Source organism: Tauraco erythrolophus, chromosome 1 (assembly GCF_009769465.1).
Source record: "Tauraco erythrolophus isolate bTauEry1 chromosome 1, bTauEry1.pri, whole genome shotgun sequence".
Taxonomy (NCBI): Eukaryota; Metazoa; Chordata; class Aves; order Musophagiformes; family Musophagidae; genus Tauraco; species Tauraco erythrolophus.
Genome location: NC_141465.1, coordinates 13,483,287 through 13,493,349, shown reverse-complemented (window position 1 = coordinate 13,493,349; position 10,063 = coordinate 13,483,287).

Genomic DNA, 10,063 nt, shown 5'->3' with positions numbered 1-10,063 from the left:
TGTGTCTCTTAAATGGGGGAATAAAAACAGTCAGCTTTCTCCTTTTTTCCTTTTTTCAGGATTCTGCTTCTAGTCTGACTTTGATTTATGGTTTGCATATAGACAAAAGGAAGAAGGGGAAGGTTTCTCTAGGATAGAAACATGTCAAATGAATCTGTGAGGAAGATGATATTGAGTCAGGTCAACTTCTCCCAAGTAAAAGATAAAAATGTATGTGGGATAATTTTTCACTGAGTTTCTAAGAACATTATTCGAAGAATTCAGTTTTTCATTCCAGTTTACTCTGTCTCCTTGCAAAGTTCTCTGAGCACCATGAATGTCTAAAGCTATTATTAACCAAAATCAAGTGAATACTTGTATATGTGTGTGTTTGTTTTTTGTGGAAGACAGGGAAGGAGGAGAGAGTTGTTTTCCATTTACAAAGAATTCTCACAAATAATGAGTGAGAAAATACTGAAATATAGTGCACTCTGTATTTCTCCTGGTGGGATAATTGGTTAGCTAAGTTGTTGCATATTGCTTTCATCCATGATGAATCAATGGAAATAACAAATGATGAGCAGTGACTGACCCCAGTCAAAATCAAAACTTTTTGTTCACAAATAACTGTATAACTGTGTCATTCTAAGTTTTCTTCTGAACACTGGCACAAAAAAAGTGATTATGCTTCATGCTCAGGTTTGCGGGAAAGAAGATAAAAAGGAGGTAAAGACCAAGGTGCCATTTGAAGTTTGAAAAGAATGCTCACACCCTTCTGCACCACTTATTCAGCTCTAGCTTGGATACCATGCATCTGCTCTAGCTAAGTAATGCTCTTAAAAATTACTCCTAGAGATATTTACACCGGAAGGTTACAGCAGCAACCAAAGAGTCTTTAACTTGGTTAAAAATTTGCACTACAGTTGAAAAGGAAGGATGTACTAGGTGTCAGGCTGCACCTAGCACACCGGATGATTTGCACTCAGGTTAATGGAAGAAAGTAAGGCTCTTTATCTTCATATTTCATCTTGGTATCATTCCAGCTGACACCAAAGCTGTTAAGCACACACGAATTCACCCTGCTATTTTGGTAAGCTAGATGGTTTGCTATGCTTATGGTACACTTGTGCTCCAGCTCCCCCCACCTTTGAACTCAGCCACAGTATCTGTGTGGATAAAAATCCACGGTAATTGTTTCTGCACTAAGTTGTTAACTCAGGTCATTAGATATGTTGATATTGTGGTGTGGCGTTTGGATTTTTTTTTTTTTTAAGTTGTCAATCCAGTAAATCATTGATAATCCTCATTAAAAAAAGTTGCAGAAAACTGTCTTCTAGAAAAATTCAGCTTGCTCTTTTTGTTTTAGTGGGCCAATTCTTGTATGGCTAGAGACTAATTATTTTAGGTGAAGGACTAAGAAACTGGGAGAAAGTTAGATATGAATACGCCCAGAAATAGACCTTTAATTGCATTTATTGCTCAGCTGATAAAGGTACAATTATTTTCATGGACTACAAGTAGCTTTCAGAATAAGAAAAAAAATGTTTCTATGAAATAGATTCTTCCTCAGTGGTCTTAAACCGAAAAATAAGGACAGTCATTCAATGGAGAGCCTAAATGGATTTGAACGAAAGTCATGAAACTTCTCTAATTGCTTTCCATGACCTGGATACAGGCCTTGCAGGCAGAAGGGAAAGAGTAAAAAGGCCATCCTTCCAGAGAACAAGTACACGTGAAATGATATGATTCTCGAAGATGCTTTGCAATACTCTGTGCATACCATAGTACACATAGGGAGGAGTCCAGAGACCCTCAGGAAGGCGAGAAGGGGTGCTGGGGACAGGCAGGTTACACATTTGAGTTTCCAGCCAGCTCTGTGGTGCATTCATTGGGGCATGTACAGCTTTCCTTCTTTCAATCCAGTGAGCTGAAGGCACCAGCAGGTCCGTTCAGAGCAGCCCCAGAACCCCAACTGGCGTCTAGAATGAGACAAAACACGCGCGGAAGAAGTATTACACCATCAAGAGATGCAAAGGCTAGTGAAATCTTAACACAGTTTGTTTCACCCCTATGGCGAGGCTGAACATTGGCTTAATGAGGTCCCCAGAGGGCCAGGTTTGATTTGGAAGATGAGATTTTTGTAGATAAACAGGAAGTGCCTCACCGCCTTACCATCAAACACGCTAGCGTAGAAAAGCGAAGCACAGGAGCCTGCAGTAGGTTCGTTTTTTTAAGCAAACAAATTGAAAGACTGTGCCTTTTGAAACAGGGAAACAAAAGGCTCTGACTGAAACCATCTGCCTCTTAAGGTGCAGACAATCCATCCAGATAAAGTACAGCATCACTCAGTTTTCACAGCCTTTTGAAAGAAAAGAAAAAAGTTGTTATTTCCAATATTCACTGTCTGTAAAGCTGGCAAGTGAACAGAAGGACTGTACTATGTCACTTCGGGTGCTGCACATTCATCTCCATCACCCAGTGCACCTCCCAATAACACGATGTCACATTTGAGGCACCACACCCAGTGATGGTTATGTTAAGGTTCAGTGGATAATCTCCAGATTTTACAGAGTAGCATCGTACTGGAGGGGCTGGACACCAGTGGGAGCGCAGCAGTCTCATGCATCACTGTACTCAGCGCGTGATGGGTTAAACCATGCAGTGAAACAACACCATCATGAGAGTGCACTGAAGGAAACAAACAGGCTCGGGACTCATTCTGTGGGACAAGTACAGCACCTGTGTAGCCTCCCTTAGACATGGTCCGAGGGCCTCCAATTTATATTACATAATTTTTTACTTCTTGTCTTTCCCTTGCTGTTTTTGCACCAAATGCGCTGTACAGGAAGCCTGAAGAACAGAAACAAAACTGTACAGCTCTCAGTTACACCCACAAACCCACATGGAAGGAAAATAGCGAAGCCTGTGGAGCTAAAGGTCTGTTAATGCCAGCAAAGCACGTTTCTGCTCTTCATTGCCATCTCTCCTTGCAAGGGAGAGATGTGTAACTGGTTACTCCCTGCTGAGCCACCTGCACAGCACACAAGCCTCTTACAAGATCAGATGAGGTGAGTGGTCTCTTAGACAGAAAAACACATCAACTATCCTAGTTTCACTTTATCCAGTTATTTCCCCCTCCCAAATTGCGCTTCCTCATAAAGACATACAAAAATTAGAATAGCATGAGGTTTATTCATCTGCCGGCTCTCGGGCCCCAAATGTCTATCAGACAGGGGACTGTTTCTGGCAAACCACAAACTTTTTCATATTGCTAGATCAAGCAACAGCTTGCCGAGCCTTGCTTCTCCACCTACCTGTTTTGCAATACTTTCCCCCACTTCCCCACAATAGCCTGAGCCCCATTTTAGCTCCTAACGCTCATGGGCAGTGACGAGAGCGCAGAAGGGAGTGCTACAGCTAGAAGTATGTGAGAAGCGGAGCTCCTACCTCCAAGAAAAAGTCATCACCTTACATTGCTAAGTTTCCTGCTGCTTTCTCCCTAAGAGAGCGGCCAAGGCTCTAAATTGTAGGAGTGCCTGAAAACGCAAAGAAATAGAGTGTACAGACAATATTTGTTCCTCAGTTTGCCTGAGCTGCCCCAGAAACTGTTCTCTACCTGCAGTACCAGCGCCATTAAGGCAGTGGACTCAGGAGGAAAAAGAGGCAGCACAGACAGGGGGAAACATGGGATGGTTCGGGACTCAGCAGCCAGCTCAGATCTTTCCAAACTCCAGGCAAGTGGTACCATTTAGTGGGTCTCCTACATCCCATATCCTCACTGGGAGACAGAGGACACAAGCCCGGAGCTGAGACTTGAGACCAGACAACTGCACCAGCCCGAGTGCACAGGCAGGTTTAGGGAAGAGGCAAACATCTCTTTCCTTGACTGGGCTGTTCCCTGTCCCGCTCCTTGCACAAGGTTCCTCATTCTGCAGGCTCCACATCTCTGCTTCGCTACCCCATTTTGTGCCAACAAATGTCAGCCCAGGCAAATGGGAACCAGAGACAGGAACAGACACACGGAGGTGGCCAGGAAAGAGAGAGAAGCAGGTTTCAGAGGGAGACGGAGACCAAGTGAGGGAGATCTGAACAGGCACCCAGAAAAGGATCCCCAAGGAAGACCACCAGAGCCTAGAGGACAATAAAGTTAGCTATGAAGCTTGAGGTGAAAACAACCCCACGTCCCTCAATACAAAGTGAAGAAATCTCATTTTTCTCTGAATGTTAAGCAGCAGCTACTATTTTCTATTAAAAAAGCCTGCACTGGGCCAGGCCTGTTCATGTGCAATTTCTGCTCACCTGATGAAAAGGAAAATGCTTAAGAACCTTGTAAGCCCACATTTCCATCCACCCAGGTCAGCGGCATACGTCAGCCGCATGAATCAACTGCACTCCTGCTCCCTCAGTTTCACACAGGTGATGTCACCATGCCCTTTAGATCCCTAACCACCGTCATTACATATCTAGCCTGAACTCAAATTTCAAACCCCTATTCCCGCTTCTGCCTTCTCATACGTACATGCACACCTCCGGGGACCCGTGGATGGAACTCTACTGCCATAGTTACTGCAATATAACTAAAGCAACAGGGGATGATCAGTATTGGAAACACTGTTAAGAGGCTGAGTTTCTTAATATTATGAATCTTGACCTGTGAGGCAGTGGAGTTCATGTTATAATGGACTTGTATAATTAGTTATGTGTCTTGTATAATTGATTTTAGTCAGGAGGCATGCTCAATCAACTGAAGTTTGGAGTAAAGAATATGCTTGGCATGAGATATAACCAGATTTAACATGGGCACGATCATTTTGCACAACTGAAGAGTAAAACATTACTGGCTTTAAGCTAGTGATGTGACAGTGAGTTTTCATCCAAGTAGCATTTTTTCTCAGGTAAACGGACTCAAATTCTCTTTTCAGATGAGATTTTTTAGAGGAGCTAGTGCATATGCATTACCTTCTAGTTATCGCACGTCTGCACGTGGCATTGCCAAGACTCCACTCAACAGCAGTGCTGTGGTGTTTGCTGCAGCTCAGCCACCTCTGCTGCTGAGACACAAACCTGTCACCTGGCAGTGAATCACACACACACTCACTTTTCACACTGCAGCTTCAGAAAGAGGAAAAGCATTCAGAGGCAGGCATATTTGACAAGTACACTACTGGTGTACAAAAAAGGAACTTTGCTGCTGTGGTTAGAAACCAACAATAACTAACAGACAATCCCTCCAGTCCATCCCAGCAATACACATGCACTGGGATGCTATACTTCCTAAAATCAAGCTGCCTTGGCTAGTAAGGATCTCTTAAACTTGTTAATAACCATCTATCTGTGTTTTTCCATCTGAAATTGTGGCTAATGATATTTTCTGTGGACAACTTGCCCCTCATTTGGGGCAGTATCTAGAAAAAGGCATACCTTCTGCACATGCAGCATTTCTGCATGTAGCCAGATGCACCTACATGTGTCTCTTGACCGAGACCTGGAACTGAGACCTCGCCTCTTCAGGTCTCGGCACTATTTGCTTTGTGGTCACAAAGAGCTGACTTTTCACCTAACACAAAGGGATTCAGCATCATCAAAACTTATGGAGCTACTTCACCTCACTCCAGCTGGTGTGTAGGCGTTTAGGTTTTATAGAAAAAAGTTCTTCAAACAAAGCTGAAGGTAATCCATAAAGTCACTGTTCACAGTTTTCTGGCTACAGTCTCAGAGGCTACATTTATTTTCTCTTGTGTAATGTGTTCTACAACAATGTTTGCCTCAGTAAAAGAGATGAGATTGTTGACTTTTAGTGTGCACTAAGAAACTTATCTACTTTCTCGCGTTTCTGAATTATGGGAAAGATGGTGAAGCAGCGTGGCTTCTGCTGAATTTCTTTCTTCCTTTTTTAAGTTGTTAGTACCCAGAAGTCTACTACCTCAACTTTCTACCAGGGATTTAGCCTCATTTTGCTGCATTTTCACAAATTCTGCAGAGAACTAGAACCTCTGACAAATGCCATTTCAATCGCATTTAATAAAAGAAATTAATTAAATAACTTGCAGCTCCCTTTGTCCATGCCTTTGTCATTGACAGCCGTGGTTTTCTGGAAAAAAATAGTAGCTTCAGTAGATCCTCCATTTTCTCAAGAAAGTCATATTTAAAAGCTTAACTACACTGGCAACCTCTGTCATGCTAGAAAAGCAAGACACAAAAACTCACCTTATGCAATTTGTGGTTATAGTATCACTACCAGCACCCCAGCTGGGGACCGCACAGATGCACACCATGGTCGACTACCTCGCTCAGTCTGAAAACCCCTGTGATCTATCAGCTTCCTCTTCTCTGCAGTCTGGGAACACACTTTACTAGTAAACAGTAGTCTCACATTATAAGCAAGTGATGGGAAGTAATAAGCGTGCTTTGATTTTGGACACCGACTTGTCACAGTGAAACAAAGGTCAAGTGGAAACGGCTTTCGATATCCACACAAGGCTCTCATCTTCCAGTGTGGTTTCTTTTCTTTCTTGGGGGGCTGCAGAGCTCTGAGCCAACAAAAGAGAAATGAAAAACAAACCAGAGACAAATGAGAAGTGTTAAAGTACTCTGGCTGACCTGAAATTACAGGACTGTGTGCCAGGAAGCAAGCTGAAGAGTATAAATGAACAAAACCAGAGCAAAAACTCCCCCTGGGATCCTGAAGAACCTCACATTTCTTTGCAGCAGTCCTCCAGGGATGCAGCCCTTGCCGAAGTGCCAATTTCCACTGAGATGTACAAGCTGACAAGTACTCAGAGAGCGATTTTAACTGGGTCAGGTGGATGTGCAAGGTTTCCTTTTCTCATCTTCTGAAGGTTTGCAGCACCTGACTGTTGGCAAGAGGATATCTGGTATCAGAATTAGCACTGCAGCATCTGTCACCAGCGCAGAAGGCCCTGGGAACTTTTTTCCCTAGTGAAAAAGAGAAGAAATGTAAGTCATTCCTGGAGTAGACTTTGTAACACATTTCTCAACACATTTTTTCAAAAACGCACCCATTTCATGTCTAGGAAATGTGAGTGTTAACTGCTTGGAAATCAGACAATTTCTGGCTATCAGTTCCGATAATGAAAAGGAACTGCCTTCCTGAAAGCCATATGCACAAATTTTTGGCTAAATATGATTCATCTGCTCTTGTTAAAACCACTTAGGTCTATGCTGAAGACCACAGAAGATCTTACTTGGATGGGACACTCTGTCCAGCCTGCACTTTAACAAGGGTCAGCTTTGAAGTACACTAGGTTGCTCAGGGCTGGGTGCTTTTCAACACTCCACCTTTCCTATCAATCAATGAAATGTCTTGCTGCTGTTATCTCTGCTCTTTCAGGTTGGTTGACATCTTCCTTGAAGCACGATGCCTAAAAAAAAAAAAAAATCAGACTCACTACCTTCTAAGGTCCTATTTCTCTGAATCAGCAAATAAGGTTTTCAAATAATTGCTTAGTTGCTTTACATGGGGGAAGAAAATCAAGCAGTTCCCTGTGCTAGGTAAAAGATTGTCAATTCATAGATCTGGAAACACCATTCTTTTTCCAGAAAACAGACAGGTACCATGTAATAAGCTTTCACCCTAATATTATAAAAACAATCTGAAGGCCATAATGTCAAGGGAAGCATGGATTTATACAGCTAAAAATGAATTTTCAAATTATATGCATTTATTTTGCCAGGAGTCGTAACAATCCTGAGCCTAGACACACCTGCCAATACCTACAGCAAAGACTGTGGAAAGACGAGCTAGGAACATAACTTATTCCTTCCTTCTCCTGCAGAGATGACATAATATTGTTTTATCTTAGAAACCAGAGAAATGCATACCGAGTAGGCCAAATATATAACCGAGCTCATTCAGTGATGAGTTTGCACGCAAATACCTCAGCTCATTGCTCTGTGGTTGAGGACCACAAGAATTCCTTGCACACCCCATCCCGACCAAAGGTGACCGGTTCATGTTCTTTGACATCTCAGTTACATGGAGTGGGGCCTGAAGACCAGAAAGAGAAGTTAGCTAAAACCTGTAAAAGGTATCTAGCAAACGTGCTGCTAGATATACAGGGTGAGCACCCTCACTGCATAGAGAGGGTCGCACATGCTGGGGAGGCTGCACTGCCTGGCTGGACACTGCAGCAGCCACAGCCACCACGGACACTTGGTAGGTGAGAGGGAGATGGCTCCTGTGCCCTTGGTCCAAAACAACCACCATCAGCAGAAAGAGCACCTCTCTGCAAGAAAGGAGTTAGGAGCACAGCATCTAATCCATCGAGACCACCCACTGCTGGGACCACAGCCAAGAAGCCCTCATTCTGCCCACAATAACGTGTGTCCTTTCCGTCTCCTGGATGGTGTGCCAATCACCTGTGGCTCGAACAGTTAGATAGCGGACTCCACTTGAGGGCAGATGTTCTATCTGCGTATCCAGAGAGGTGCCTGATGCCTAGTGCTGGGGCTGCCCCCGGTGCCTCTTGGCTGCCCAGCTCCTTGATTTGGGGTGAGACACATCCTGCCTACCAGAAGCTGCTCTGCTGCTCCAGGGAGCCCCTGGCCCTGCTGTGCCCTGACACAGGCAAGGAAATCACCTGCCGTCTCACTCTGCTGCTGTTAGATACACTCCGATTTCTCTGGGGTCAGGGTGAGAAAGGATATAAATAAAAGAGACAAAGCAATCTCCTGTTTTTACTTTATCTCATTACTGCGAACAGCAAGGTGGAAAGTACCAGACTTGTAAAGCACAATATTGTCTTTTATTTTCTACATGCGTGGAAATTTTGGACGAATGTGTCAAAGCATCCTACTTCCTCTAGGAACTGTTTTTACTAAAACCTCTGATAGTCTGAACCTGCTTGCAAAAACAATACCCCGAAGGTTAGGATTACTTTCTGTATATAAAGTGCCTAGTGAGTCACAATTGTAGGGCCACTGCCTGTGTGAAAAGCTCAATGCAACTCAAAGTCCTTCCAGAGGAAAAACAATTCACTTGAAATCTATTCAACATACCAAAAGTATACACAGAGAACAACTTTTATAGCTTTCTGAGAGTGGGTAAATAGGAGTGACTGAGTTGTCAGAACAACCCACTCACCTACATTTGCAAGTCACATTTCCTCTGTAAGAGCCATCAGTATCCAAGTTCACCATCTTAATCCAACGGTTATTCCCAAGTAGTTAAGTGAGGGTAAAGTCTCACAAAAAGAGTGGATGCTACTGAGGTAATCCATGTTGAATATCAAGGAAGGCCACAATAAGTTTTTCCTACACCAGGGAATTTTTTTTCCAGTGTTTGCCAGTACTTTACCTGTCCGTTGTTATGAGGGAATTGCTCTGGGGGGCAGCAATGCCGGGAGCACACCCTTGGCCAGGCTCATCACATCAGGGTGTTCAAGCCTGCAGGATCCTGCTTCATCCAGCCCAGTAACACCAAGGACCAAAAAAGACCTGTGCTGTGATACCACTGTCCTCCACTTCAGTGCTGGCAAACCCTGGTTCAGTTATTCTGCAACCACCAAAGGTAAAACTCTGAAGCCCTTTCCAGCCTAGACAAGGCCAGAACAAGTGACCAAATCCCCAGACACGTGGCCATCTTTTGAAGAGAAGAAAGAGGAAAGGACAGAGGGGAGCGAATGGGGGGATGCAGAAGCACTTGGCTGTGCAGTGGAGAATCCTTACCACCTCTCGCTGTTCTCTTCCCTGAGCACTTAGCATCCTCACTCTCTCCTGATCACATTTTTAATGCCACTAAAATATTGGGCAGAGACCCCACTTGGAGTACTGTGTTGAGCTCTAGGGTCCCCAACATAAGAAGGACATGGAGCTGTTGGAGTGGGTCTAGAGGAGGGCCACAAAAATGATCCGAGGGCTGGAGCACCTTGCCTGTGGAGACAGGCTGAGAGAGTTGGGGCTGTTCAGCCTGGAGAAGAGAAGGCTCCAGGGAGACTTTCTAGCAGCCTTCCAGTACTTAAAGGGGGCCTACAGGAAAGCCGGAGAGGGACTTTTTGCAAGGGCATGTAGTGACAGGACAAGGGGCAATGGCTTTAAACTGAAAGAGGGGAGATTTAGATTAGAT